Raw genomic sequence first — 14,149 nt, 5'->3', positions numbered from 1 at the left:
AGTGAGTTCAGGTTTTGTTGGCTGATCCATTCAGTTGGTGGATGTGATAAGAGCTGATGAGCGGATAATTTATACGCTTTTTGGCATTATTTTTAGTATGTTTTTAATATGTTATAGTTAATTTTTATTAGTTTTTATTTAAAAATAACTTTTCTGGACTTTACTATGAGTTTGTATATTTTTCTGTGATTTCAGGTATTTTCTGGCTGAAACTGAGGGACCTGAGCAAAAATCTGATTCAAAGGCTGGAAAAGGACTGCAGATGCTGCTGGATTCTGACCTCCCTGCACTCGAAGTGGATTTTCTAGAGCTACAGAAGCCCAATTGGCTCCCTCTCAATTGCGTTGGAAAGTAGACATCCTGGGCTTTCCAGAAATATATAATAGTCCATACTTTGCCCAAGATTTGATGGCCCAAACTGGCGTTCCCAGTCAGCTTAAGAATTCTGGCGTTTAACGCCAGAACTGGCACAAAAGCTGGAGTTAAACGCCCAAACTGGCACAAAAGTTGGCGTTTAACTCCAAGAAACTCTACACATGAAAGCTTCAATGCTCAGTCCAAGCACACACCAAGTGGACCCCGGAAGTGGATTTTTACGTCATTTACTCATTCCTGTAAACCCTAGGTCACTAGTTCACTATAAATAGGACCTTTTGCTATTGTATTTTCATCTCATGACACTTTACACGTTTCATATTGTATCTTCTATGGCATGAGTCTCTAAACCCCATGGTTGGGGGTGAGTAGCTCTGCTGTGTCTTGATGGATTAATGCAATTACTACTGTTTTCCATTCAGTCACACTTGCTTCTATTCTAAGATATTCATTCGCACTTCAACCTGATGAATGTGATGATCCGTGACACTCATCATCATTCTCACCTATGAACACGTGCCTGACAACCACCTCTGTTCTACATGCAATCAAGCTTGAATGTGTATCTCTTGGGTTTCTAATCTAAGATTGGAACCTTCGTGGTATAGGCTAGAATTATTGGCGGCCATTCTTGAGATCCGGAAAGTCTAAACCTTGTCTGTGGTATTCCGAGTAGGATCTGGGAAGGGATGACTGTGACGAGCTTCAAACTCGCGAGTGTTGGGCGTAGTGACAGACGCAAAAGGATCAATGGATCCTATTCCAACATGATCGAGAACCGACAGATGATTAGCCGTGCGGTGACAGCGTGCATTGAACATTTTCACTGAGAGGACGGGAAGTAGCCATTGACAACGGTGATGCCCAACATAAAGCTTGCCATGGAAGGAGCCTTGCGTGCATGAAGAAGAAGACAGTAGGAAAGCAGAGATTCAGAAGACAAAGCATCTCCAAAACCTCAACCTGTTCTCCATTACTGCATAACAAGTATTTATTTCATGTTCTTTTACTTTTTACAATTAAATCTGAGAATTATTGATATCCTGACTAAGAGTTACAAGATAACCATAGCTTGCTTCAAGCCGACAATCTCCGTGGGATCGACCCTTACTCACGTAAGGTATTACTTGGACGACCCAGTGCACTTGCTGGTTAGTTGTGCGGAATTGCAAAAGTGTGATTGTGATTTTGTGCACCAAGTTTTTGGCGCCGTTGCCGGGGATTGTTCGAGTTTGGACAACTGACGGTTTATCTTGTTGCTTAGATTAGGAATAATTTATTTTTGTTGGTTTAGAGTCACTAAATTTGAGTCTTTTATTTGAGTTTAGTTTCATATTTTAAGTTTGGTGTCAATTGCATGCTTTTATTTTCTTTTAATTTTTCGAATTTGCATGTTCTTAGTTCTTTCTTGATCTTTAAAAATTCTAAGTTTGGTGTCTTCTTTGTGTTTTCCTTTAAATTTTCGAAAATTTGTGTTTGATTTTCTAAAAATTTTAAGTTTGGTGTCCCTTGTGCTTTTATTTACTTAAAAAAAAATTTTCAAAAATTTGTTCTTGGTGTTCATCTTGACCTTCAAAGTGTTCTTGGTGTTCATCTTGACATTCAAAGTTTTCTTGTTGTTCTCTTTGTTTTGATCTAAAATTTCTAAGTTTAGTGTCATTTTGTTGTTTTTCTCTTTCCTCATTAAAATTCAGAATTTAAAAAAATATCTTTCCCTTATTTTACTCATAATTTTCAAAATTTTGCATTAAATTAGTCAAAGATTTTCAAAATCATATCTTTTTTTTTTTAGTCAAGTCAAAATTCTAATTTCAAAAATTGATCTTTTCAAATCTTTTTCAAAAATCAAATCTTTTTAATTTCTTCAATCATATCTTTTCAATCACAACTTTTTTTTTATTAAATTGCAATCATATCTTTTCAATCATATCTTTTTGATTGCTAATTTCAAAATCTTTTTAATTAATCAATTAATTTAGTTTTCAATTTGCTTTTATTCCATTTTCTTCTAATTTTCAAAAATTATATCCAGAATTTTTCAAATCTTTTTAATTAATTAGCCATTTTAGCATTCGAATTATTTATTTATCTTTTTACTTTCTTTCTTAATTTTTGAAACTTTTATTTTATTTTTCATTTATTTCATTTTATTTTATTCGGTTAATTTTAATTAAAATAAAATAAAAACAAAAATATATTTTACTTGCAATCCACATCATCTCCCTTTCTTCATCATGGACCTAAGTGGAAATGAGCAGTCCAGAAGGACTCTGGGGTCATATGCTAACCCCATTACAGCTGCATATGGGAGTAGCATCTGTATACCTCCCATTAAAGCAAGCAGCTTTGAGTTAAATCCTGAGCTCATTATCATGGTGCAGTAAAATTGCCAGTATTCCGGTCTTCCACAAGAAGAACCTACTGAGTTTCTGGCACAGTTTTTACAAATTGCTGACACAGTACATGATAAAGAAGTGGATCAGGATGTCTATAGATTATTACTGTTTCCATTTGCTGTAAAAGATCAAGCTAAGAGGTGGTTGAATAACCAACCCACAGCAAGCATAAAAACATGGAGACAGTTATCAGACAAATTTCTGAATCAATTTTACCCTCCAAAAAGGATGACACAACTGAGGCTGGACATCCAAGGCTTTAAACAAGAGGATCATGAATCCCTTTATAATGCCTGGGAGAGGTACAGAGGTATGCTAAGGAAATGCCCCTCTGAAATGTTTTCAGAGTGGGTACAGTTAGATATCTTCTACTATGGGCTTACAAAAAAAGCTCAGATGTCTATAGACCACTCAGCTGGTGGATCTATACACATGAGGAAGACGATTGAAGAGGCTCAAGAACTTATAGATACGGTTGCTAGAAATCAACATCTATACTCAAGCAGTGAGTCCTCTATAAAAGAAGAAGCTATGGCAGTAACTACTGATCCTAATCCTCAGGAACAGATTGTTGAACTTAATCAGCAATTACTCTTGATGACAAAACAATTAGCAGAATTTAAAGAGATGCTCCAAGACACTAAAAATGCTAACAAGAATATAGAATCACAATTGAATCAAACAAGACAGCAGCTATCTAAACAAATAACAGAAGAATGCCAAGCGGTTCAACTAAGGAGTGGAAAGACATTGAATAATTCAGCTCAAAGTAGCAAAAAGCCAAGAAAGGAACAACTGACAGAGGATGACCAAATCACTGCCCAAAATCCCTCTGAGGATAGGAAGAGCCCAGAGAGGAATACTTCTGGCGTTCAAACGCCAGAAAAGGGTGGGAAGCTGGCGTTAAACGCCCATCCAGCATCCAATCCTGGCTTTCAAATGCCAATGAGGGCTCAGACACCTGCAAGTACTGATAGTAACCTCTCTAAGAAGGCTTTTCCAACCACCTCTGTAGGGAATAAACCTATAGCAACTAAGGTTGAAGAATATAAAGCCAAGATGCCTTATCCTCAGAAACTCTGCCAAGCGGAACAGGATAAACAATTTGCCCGCTTCGCAGACTATCTTAGGACTCTTGAGATAAAGATCCCGTTTGCAGAGGCACTTGAGCAAATACCCTCTTATGCTAAGTTCATGAAAGAGATCTTAAGTCATACGAAGGATTGGAGAGAAACTAAAAAAGTTTTTCTCACTGAAGAATGCAGTGCAGTCATTCTGAAAAGCTTACCAGAGAAGCTTAAAAATCCTGGAAGCTTTATGATACCATGCACATTAGAGGGTACTTGCACCAAGAAAGCTCTATGTGATCTTGGGGCAAGTATCAACGTAATACCTGCATCCACTATCAGAAAGCTCGGCTTGACTGAAGAAGTCAAACCAACCCGAATATGCCTCCAGCTTGCTGATGGCTCCATTAAATATCCATCAGGCGTAATTGAGGACATGATTGTCAAGGTTGGGCCATTTGCCTTTTCCACTGACTTTGTAGTGCTGGAAATGGAGGAGCACAAGAGTGCAACTCTCATTCTAGGAAGACCTTTCCCAGCAACTGGACGAACCCTCATTGACGTCCAAAAAAGGGAATTAACCCTGAGAGTCAATGAGGATGAGTTTAAGTTGAATGTTGTCAAAGCTATGCAGCATCCAGACACCCCAAACGACTGCATGAGCGTTGATATTATTGACTCTTTGGTGGAAGAGATCAATATGACTGAAAGTCTCGAATCAGAGCTAGAGGACATCTTTAAAGATGTTCAGCCTGATATGGAGAAACCAAAGAGAATAATAGAACCTCTGAAAATTCCTCAGGAAGAGGATAAGCCTCCTAAACCCGAGCTCAAACCACTACCACCATCCCTGAAATATGCATTTCTGGGAGAAGGTGACACTTTTCCAGTGATCATAAGCTCTGCTTTAAATCCACAGGAAGAGGAAGCACTAATTCAAGTGCTAAGGACACACAAGACAGCTCTTGGGTGGTCCATAAGTGATCTTAAGGGCATTAGCACAGCAAGATGCATGCACAAGATCCTATTGGAGGATGATGCTAAGCCAGTGGTTCAACCACAGAGGCGGCTAAATCCAGCCATGAAGGAGGTGGTGCAGAAAGAGGTCACTGAGTTACTAGAGACTGGGATTATTTATCCTATTTCTGATAGCCCCTGGGTGAGCCCTGTCCACGTTGTCCCCAAGAAGGGAGGAATGACAGTGGTTCATAATGAAAAGAATGAACTGGTTCCTACAAGAACAGTTACAGGGTGGCGTATGTGTATTGACTACAGAAGGCTCAATACAGCCACCAGAAAGGATCATTTTCCTTTATCATTCATAGACCAGATGCTAGAAAGACTAGCAGGTTATGATTACTACTGCTTTTTGGATGGCTATTCAGGATATAACCAAATTGCAGTAGATCCTCAGGATCAAGAGAAAATAGCATTCACATGTCCTTCTGGAGTATTTGCCTATAGAAGGATGCCCTTTGGTCTGTGCAATGCACTACAACCTTTCAGAGGTGCATGCTCTCTATCTTCTCTGATATGGTAGAGAAGTTCCTGGAAGTCTTCATGGATGACTTCTCAGTATTTGGAGACTCATTCAGCTCCTGTCTTGATCATTTAGCACTTGTCCTGAAAAGGTTCCAAGAGACTAACCTGGTCTTAAACTGGGAAAAATGTCACTTTATGGTGACTGAAGGAATTGTCCTTGGGCACAAAATTTCAAGCAAGGGAATAGAGGTGGATCAAGCCAAGGTAGAGGTAATTGAAAAATTACCACCACCTGCTAATGTAAAGGCAATCAGAAGCTTTCTGGGACATGCAGGATTCTATAGGAGGTTTATAAAAGATTTTTCAAAAATTGCAAAACCTCTGAGCAATCTGCTAGCTGCTGACACGCCATTTATCTTTGATAAGGAGTGTCTGCAGGTGTTTGAGACTCTGAAAGCTAAGCTGGTCACAACACCAGTCATCTCTGCACCAGACTGGACATTACCATTTGAACTAATGTGTGATGCCAGTGACCATGCCATTGGTGCAGTATTGGGACAAAGGCATGATAAGCTTCTGCACGTCATTTATTATGGCAGCCGTATTCTAAATGATGCACAGAAGAACTACACAACCACAGAAAAGGAGTTACTTGTAGTGGTTTATGCCATTGACAAGTTCAGATCTTATTTAGTAGGATCAAAAGTGATTGTGTACACTGACCATGCTGCTCTTAAATATCTATTCACAAAGCAGGATTCAAAACCTAGGCTCATAAGATGGGTGTTGCTTCTGCAAGAGTTTGATATAGAAATAAGAGACAGAAAAGGGACAGAGAATCAAGTAGCTGATCACCTGTCCCGGATAGAACCAGTAGCAGGAGCATCCTTCCCTCCTATTGAGATCTCTGAAACCTTTCCGGATGAGCAATTGTTTGCTATTCAGGAAGCTCCGTGGCTTGCAGACATTGCAAACTATAAGACTCAAGGTTCTCCTTCTACCACCATGGAGAGGAAGCATGAAAAGCTTCTCTCAATACAGAGTCAAACAAAACCCCCACATTCAAACTCTAAGTTTGGTGTTGGGAGGCCACAGCCAAACTCTAAGTTTGGTGTTGAGAGGCCACAACCAAACTCTAAGTTTGGTGTTGAAAGGCCCCAACCCTGCTCTAATTATCTGTGAGGCTCCAAGAGAGCTCACTGTCAAGCTATTGACATTAAAGAAGCGCTTGTTGGAAGGCAACCCAATTTTATTATATCTATTTATTTTCTATTGTTATTTCATGTTTTCTATAGGTTGATGATCATGTGAAGTCACAAAAATAATTGAAAAAGCAAAAACAGAATGAAAAATAGCACACCCTGGAGGAGAAACTTGCTGGCGTTTAAATGCTAGTGAGGGTAGCAGAATGGGCGTTAAACGCCCAGGCTGGCACCATTCTGGGCGTTTAACGCCAGAAATGGGCACCAGACTGGCGTTTAACGCTAGAAAAGGGTAAGAAGCTGGCGTTAAACGCCAGAAATGGGCAGCAGCCTGGCGTTTAACGCCAGGATTAGCAGCAAAGGGCGTTTTGCACGCCACATGGTGCAGGGATGAGAAATTCTTGACACATCAGGATCTGTGGACCCCATAGGATCCCCACCTACCTCATCTCTTTCTCTCTTCTTCACCCATTCACCAATCCATATCCCTCCATCATAAATCCCACCTACCTCACCATCCAAATTCAAACCACTTTCCCTCCCAAACCCGCCCATACACGACCGAACCACTAAACCCCCTTCATCTCCTCTATTTCTTCCTCTTCTACTCTTTTCTTTTTTCTTTTGCTCGAGGACGAGCAAACCTTCTAAGTTTGGTGTCGTAAAAGCGTTGCTTTTTGTTTTTCCATAACCATTAATGGCACCTAAGGCCAGAGAAACCTCAAGAAAGAGGAAAGGAAAGACAATTGCTTCCACCTCTGAGTCATGGGAGATAGAGAGATTCATCTCAAAGGTCCATCAAGACCACTTCTATGAAGTTGTGGCAAATAATGCAAGGAGACCCCCATCCTTTCACTAGAAGAGTCAGCTTTGATCAAAGGTTGGACCAAGTCCTCATGGACATCTGTGTGGAAGGAGCTCAATGCAAATGAGAGAGCCCACTCATGGACCTCAACAGGAACATGAGGAAAATTCTCATCATGAAATCCCTGAGACGCCTCAAGGGATGCACTTTCCTCCACAAAATTATTGGGAGCAAATCAACACCTCCCTAGGAGAGTTAAGTTCCAACATGGGACAACTAAGGGTGGAACACCAAGAGCATTCCATCCTCCTCCATGAAATTAGAGAAGACCAAAGAGTCATGAGAAAGGAGCAACAAAGGCAAGAAAGAGACATTGAGGAGCTCAAGCACTCCATAAGATCTTCAAGAGGAAGAACAAGCCGCCATCACTAAGGTGGACCCGTTCTTTAATTTCCTTGTTCTTTATTTTCTGTTTTTCAAAAACTGTGCTTTATATTTTATTTATGTTTGTGTCTTATTACATGATCATTAGTGTCTTAGTGTCTATGCCTTAAAGTTATGAATGTCCTATGAATCCTTCACCTTTCTTAAATGAAAAATGTTTTTATTACAAAAGAACAAGAAGTACATGATTTCGAATTCATCCTTGAAACTAGTTTAATTATTTTGATGTGGTGACAATATTTTTTGTTTTCTGAATGAATGCTTGAACAGTGCATATGTCTTTTGAATTTGTTGTTCATGAATGTTAAATATGTTGGCTCTTAAAGAATGATGAAAAAGGAGAAATGTTATTTGATGATCTGAAAAATCATAAAAATGATTCTTGAAGCAAGAAAAAGCAGTGAATACAAAAGCTTGCAGAAAAAAAATTGGCGAAAAAAAAGAGAGAGAAAGAAAAAGAAAAAAAGCAAGCAGAAAAAGCCAATAGCCCTTAAACCCAAAAGGAAAGGGTAATAAAAAGGATCCAAGGCTTTGAGCATCAGTGGATAGGAGGGCCTAAAAGAATAAAATCCTGGCCTAAGCGGCTAAACCAAGTTGTCCCTAACCATGTGCTTGTGTCGTGAAGGTGTCAAGTGAAAAGCTTGAGACTCAGCGGTTAAAGTCGTGATCCAAAGCAAAAAGAGTGTGCTTAAGAACCCTGGACACCTCTAATTTGGGACTCTAGCAAAGCTGAGTCACAATCTGAAAAGGTTCACCCAGTTATGTGTCTGTGGCATGTATGTATCCGGTGGTAATACTGGAAAACAGAGTGCTTTGAGCCACGGCCAAGACTCATAAAGTAGCTGTGTTCAAGAATCAACATACTAAACTAGGAGAATCAATAACACTATCTAAATGCTAAGTTCCTATAGATGCCAATCATTCTGAACTTCAAAGGATAAAGTGAGATGCCAAAACTGTTCAAGAGGCAAAAAGCTACTAGTCCCGCTCATCTGAATGGAGTTAAGTTTCATTGATAGTTTGGAGTTTATAGTATATTCTCTTCTTTTTATCCTATTTGATTTTCAGTTGCTTGGGGACAAGCAACAATTTAAGTTTCGTGTTGTGATGAGCGGATAATTTATACGCTTTTTGGCATTGTTTTAGTATGTTTTAGTTAATTTTTATTATATTTTTATTAGTTTTTATTTAAAAATCACTTTCTGGACTTTACTATGAGTTTGTGTGTTTTTCTGTGATTTCAGGTATTTTCTGGCTGAAATTGAGGGACCTAAGCAAAAATCTGATTCAGAGGCTGAAAAAGGACTGCAGAAGCTGTTGGATTCTGACCTCCCTGTACTCGAAGTGGATTTTCTAGAGTTATAGAAGCCCAATTGGCGCGCTCTTAATTGAGTTGGAAAGTAGACATCCTGGGCTTTCTATAAATATGTAATAGTCCATACTTTGCCCAAGATTTGATGGCCCAAACCGGCATTCCAAGTTAGCTTAAGAATTCTGGCGTTTAACGCCAGAACTGGCACAAAAGCTGGGGTTAAACGCCCAAACTGGCACAAAAGCTGGTGTTTAACTCCAAGAAAAGTCTCTACACATGAAAGCTTCAATGCTCAGCCCAAGCACACACCAAGTTGACCCCAGAAGTGGATTTTCACGTCATTTACTCATTCCTGTAAACCCTAGGTCACTAGTTCACTATAAATAGGACCTTTTGCTATTGTATTTTCATCTCATGACACTTTACACGTTTTATATTGTATCTTCTACGGAATGAGTCTCTAAATCCCATGGTTGGGGGTGAGGAGCTCTGCTGTGTCTTGATGGATTAATGCAATTACTACTGTTTTCCATTCAATCACGCTTGCTTCTATTCTAAGATATTCATTTGCATTTCAACCTGATGAATGTGATGATCCATGACACTCATCATCATTCTCACCTATGAACACATGCCTGACAACTACCTCTGTTCTACATGCAATCAAGCTTGAATGTGTATCTCTTGGGTTTCTAATCTAAGATTGGAACCTTCGTGGTATAGGCTAGAATTATTGGCGGCCATTCCTGAGATCCGAAAAGTCTAAACCTTGTCTGTGGTATTCCGAGTAGGATCTGGGAAGGGATGGTGATGAGCGGATAATTTGTACGCTTTTTGGCATTGTTTTTAGTATGTTTCTAGTAAGATTTAGTTAGTTTTTAGTATATTTTTATTAGTTTTTAGTTAAAATTCACTTTTCTGGACTTTACTATGAGTTTGTGTATTTTTCTGTGATTTCAGGTATTTTCTGGCTGAAATTGAGGGACCTGAGCAAAAATCTGATTCAGAGACTGAAAAGGACTGCAGATGCTGTTGGATTCTGACCTCCCTGCACTCAAAGTGGATTTTCTGGAGCTACAAAAACCCAATTGGCGCGCTCTCAACGGCGTTGGAAAGTAGACATTCTGGGCTTTCCAGCAATATATGATAGTCCATACTTTGCCCAAGATTTGATGGCCCAAACCGGCGTTCAAAGTCACCTTCAGAATTCCTAGCGTTAAACGCCGGAACTGGCACCAAAATGGGAGTTAAACGCCCAAACTGGCATAAAAGCTGGCGTTTAACTCCAAGAAGAGTCTCTACATGAAAATGCTTCAATACTCAGCCCAAGCACACACCAAGTGGGCCCGGAAGTGGATTTTTATGTCATTTACTCATCTCTGTACACCCTAGGCTACTAGTTCTCTATATATAGGACCTTTTACTATTGTATTTTCATCTTGGTTCTTCTGGTTCCCTCTCTGGGGACGAAACCAATGATCACACTATCACTTATGTATTTTCAACGGTGGAGTTTCTACACACCATAGATTAAGGTGTGGAGCTCTGCTGTACCACGAGTATTAATGCAATTACTATTGTTCTTCTATTCAATTCCGCTTGTTCTTTGTCCAAGATATCACTTGTTCTTCAACTTGATGAATGTGATGATCCGTGACACTCATCATCATTCTCACCTATGAATGTGTGACTGACAACCACCTCCGTTCTACCTTAGATTGGGTGGATATCTCTTGGATTCTTTAACCGGAATCTTCGTGGTATAGGCAAGAACTGATGGCGGCATTCAAGAGAATCCGGAAGGTCTAACCTTGTATGTGGTATTCTGAGTAGGATTCAATGATTGAATGACTGTGACGTGCTTCAAACTCCTAGCAGGCGGGGCGTTAGTGACAGACGCAAAAGAATCAATGGATTCTATTCCGGCCTGACCGAGAACCGACAGATGATTAGCCATGCTGTGACAGAGCATAGGAACGTTTTCACTGAGAGGATGAGAGGTAGCCACCGACAACGGTGAAACCCTTGCATAAGCTTGCCATGGAAAGGAGTAAGAAGGATTGGATGAAGACATTAGGAAAGCAGAGAGACGGAAGGGAAAGCATCTTCATACGCTTATCTGAAGCTCTCACCAATGATATACATAAGTATCTCTATCTTTATCTTTATGTTTTATTCATCATCTATACCCATTTGAGTCTGCCTGACTAAGATTTACAAGGTGACCATAGCTTGCTTCATACCAACAATCTCCGTGGGATCGACCCTTACTCGCGTAAGGTTTATTACTTGGACGACCCAGTGCACTTGCTGGTTAGTTGTGCGGAGTTGTGTTTATGCCATGGTATTGAGCACCAAGTCTTTGGAGCCATTACTAGGGATTATTTGAGTTGTAGTGATCACAATTTCGTGCACCAAGTTTTTGGCGCCGTTGCCGGGGATTGTTTCGTGTATGGACAACTGACGGTTCATCTTGTTGCTTAGATTAGGTATTTATTTTTTTCAGAGTTCTTAAGAATGAATTCTAGTGTTTCAAGGTGATGTTCTTATCATCACCAAAGCTGATTGATCCTCATCAATTTAGCTCTTGAATGCAATGTCCTGCTGAAGCTTGGCTAGCCATGTCTAATTCCTTTAGACTGAAGCTTTAGACTAGCATTGCATGATTCCTGGAATTCTCATTAAGAATTTTGATACCTTTATTTTCCTTTTCACTTAATTTTCAAAAAAAAAAACCAAAAAAAAATTACAAAATCATAAAAACCAAAAACATTTTATGTTTGAATCTAGTGTCTCATTTTAAGTTTGGTGTCAATTGCATGTTTCTGTTCTTCTTGCATTTTTCGAATTTATGCATGTGTCTTCATTAGTCTTCAAGTTGTTCTTGATGATTTCCTTGTTTTGATCTTTGAATTCTATTGACTTGAGTGTTTTTGTTGTTTCTCATGTGCATTCTCATTTTGTTAGTGTTAATAGTATACAAACTGCTAAGTTTGGTGTCTTGCATGCATTGTTATTTGATTTTAGTTGCATTTTGATTATTCCTCATTATTAAAAATCCAAAAATATTTTTAATTTGTGTCTTTTCAAGTCAATAATACAGAGAATTGAAGATTCAGAACATACTGCAGAGGAATCACACAGAAAAAGATGGGCATTCAAAAATGCCCAGTGAAGAAGACAGACTGGCGTTTAAACGCCAGCCAGGGTGCCTGGCTGGGCATTTAACGCCCAAAAGGGTAGAGTTTTGGGCGTTAAACGCCAGAATGTGCACCATTCTGGGCGTTTAACGCCAGGATGGCACAAGAGGGAAGATTCTGTTTTTAATTCAGATTTTTTTCAAGTTTTCAAAGTTTTTCAAAATTAAATCTTTTTCAAATCACATCTTTTCAATCAAATGTTTTCAAAATCAATTTCTTTCCTTTTTCAAAGATACTTGCTAACAATTAATGATTTGATTGAACAATTCAAGTATGTTGCCTTTTCTGTTGAGAAAGGTTTAATGTTTGAATCATATCTTTTCTTGTTAGGCAAGTCATTAATTTTTAAAATCAAATCTTTTTAAATTGTTTTTCAAATCATATCTTTTCAATCATATCTTTTTAAAACCATAACTTTTCAATCATATCTTTTTAATCACATCTTTTTCAAAATAGTTTTCAATCAAATCTTTTTGATTTCTAATTTCAAAATCTTTTTCAAAAATCACTTGATCTCTTTCCCACTCTTGGTTTTCGAAAATTAACTAGTATTTTTCAAAATGTTTTTAAAATCTTTTACTTAATTTTCGAAAATTACTTCCCTTCTTCTCACATCCTTCTATTTATGGACTAACATTATTCCTTAATGCAAAATTCGAACTCCATCTTCTTTGATAAGTTCGAATTTTCTACCTCTTTCTTCTATTTTTCTGTTCCTCTGACACCTCAAGGAATCTCTATACTGTGACATAGAGGATTCCATATTTTCTTGTTCTCTTCTCTTTCATATGAGCAGGAACAAAGACAAAGGCATTCTTGTTGAAGCTGACCCTGAACCTGAAAGGACCTTGAAGCGAAAGCTAAGAGAAGCTAAGGCACAACTCTCTGTTAAGGACCTGACCGAATTCTTCAAAGAAGAAGAACCCATGGCAGCCGAAAACAACAACAATGCCAACAATGCAAGGAAGGTGCTGGGTGACTTTACTGCACCTACTCCCGACTTCTATGGGAGAAGCATCTCTATCCCTGCCATTAGAGCAAACAACTTTGAGCTTAAGCCTCAATTAGTTTCTCTAATGCAACAGAATTGCAAGTTTCATGGACTTCCATTGGAAGATCCTCATCAGTTCTTAGCTGAGTTCTTGCAAATCTGTGACACTGTCAAGACTAATGGGATTGACCCTGAGGTCTACAGACTTATGCTATTCCCTTTTGCTGTAAGAGACAGAGCTAGGACATGGTTGGACTCTCAACCTAAAGAAAGCCTGGACTCTTGGGAAAAGCTAATCAATGCCTTCTTGGCAAAGTTCTTTCCACCTCAAAAATTGAGTAAGCTTAGAGTGGAAGTCCAAACCTTCAGACAGAAGGATGGAGAATCCCTCTATGAAGCTTGGGAAAGATACAAACAATTAATCAGAAAATGTCCTTCTGACATGCTTTCTGAATGGAGCATCATAGGTATTTTCTATGATGGTCTCTCTGAACTGTCCAAGATGTCTTTAGATAGCTCTGCTGGAGGATCTCTTCATCTGAAGAAGACGCCTACAGAGGCTCAAGAGCTAATTGAAATGGTTGCAAATAACCAATTCATGTACACTTCTGAAAGGAATCCTGTGAACAATGGGACTAATCAGAAGAAAGGAGTTCTTGAGATTGATACTCTGAATGCCATATTGGCTCAGAATAAGATATTGACTCAACAAGTCAATTTGATTTCTCAAAGTCTGTCTGGAATGCAAAATGCACCAAGCAGTACTAAGGATGCTTCTGAAGAAGAAGCCTATGATCCTGAGAACCCTTCAATGGAAGAGGTGAATTACCTAGGAGAACCCTATGGAAACACCTATAATTCTTCATGGAGAAATC

General features: G+C 39.0%; 1 non-coding gene across 1 annotated transcript; it reads right to left on the bottom strand.

Moving 5' to 3' along the window:
* Positions 1–13,614: 13,614 nt before the first annotated feature.
* Positions 13,615–13,722, bottom strand: LOC130953749 (small nucleolar RNA R71). Its single transcript, XR_009075911.1, has one exon. It is a non-coding gene; the product is annotated as a small nucleolar RNA R71 (small nucleolar RNA).
* Positions 13,723–14,149: the final 427 nt, after the last annotated feature.

The sequence above is a fragment of the Arachis stenosperma genome, chromosome 9 (assembly GCF_014773155.1).
Source record: "Arachis stenosperma cultivar V10309 chromosome 9, arast.V10309.gnm1.PFL2, whole genome shotgun sequence".
NCBI classification, from domain to species: domain Eukaryota; kingdom Viridiplantae; phylum Streptophyta; class Magnoliopsida; order Fabales; family Fabaceae; genus Arachis; species Arachis stenosperma.
This window is presented reverse-complemented; position numbering and strand designations above follow the sequence as displayed.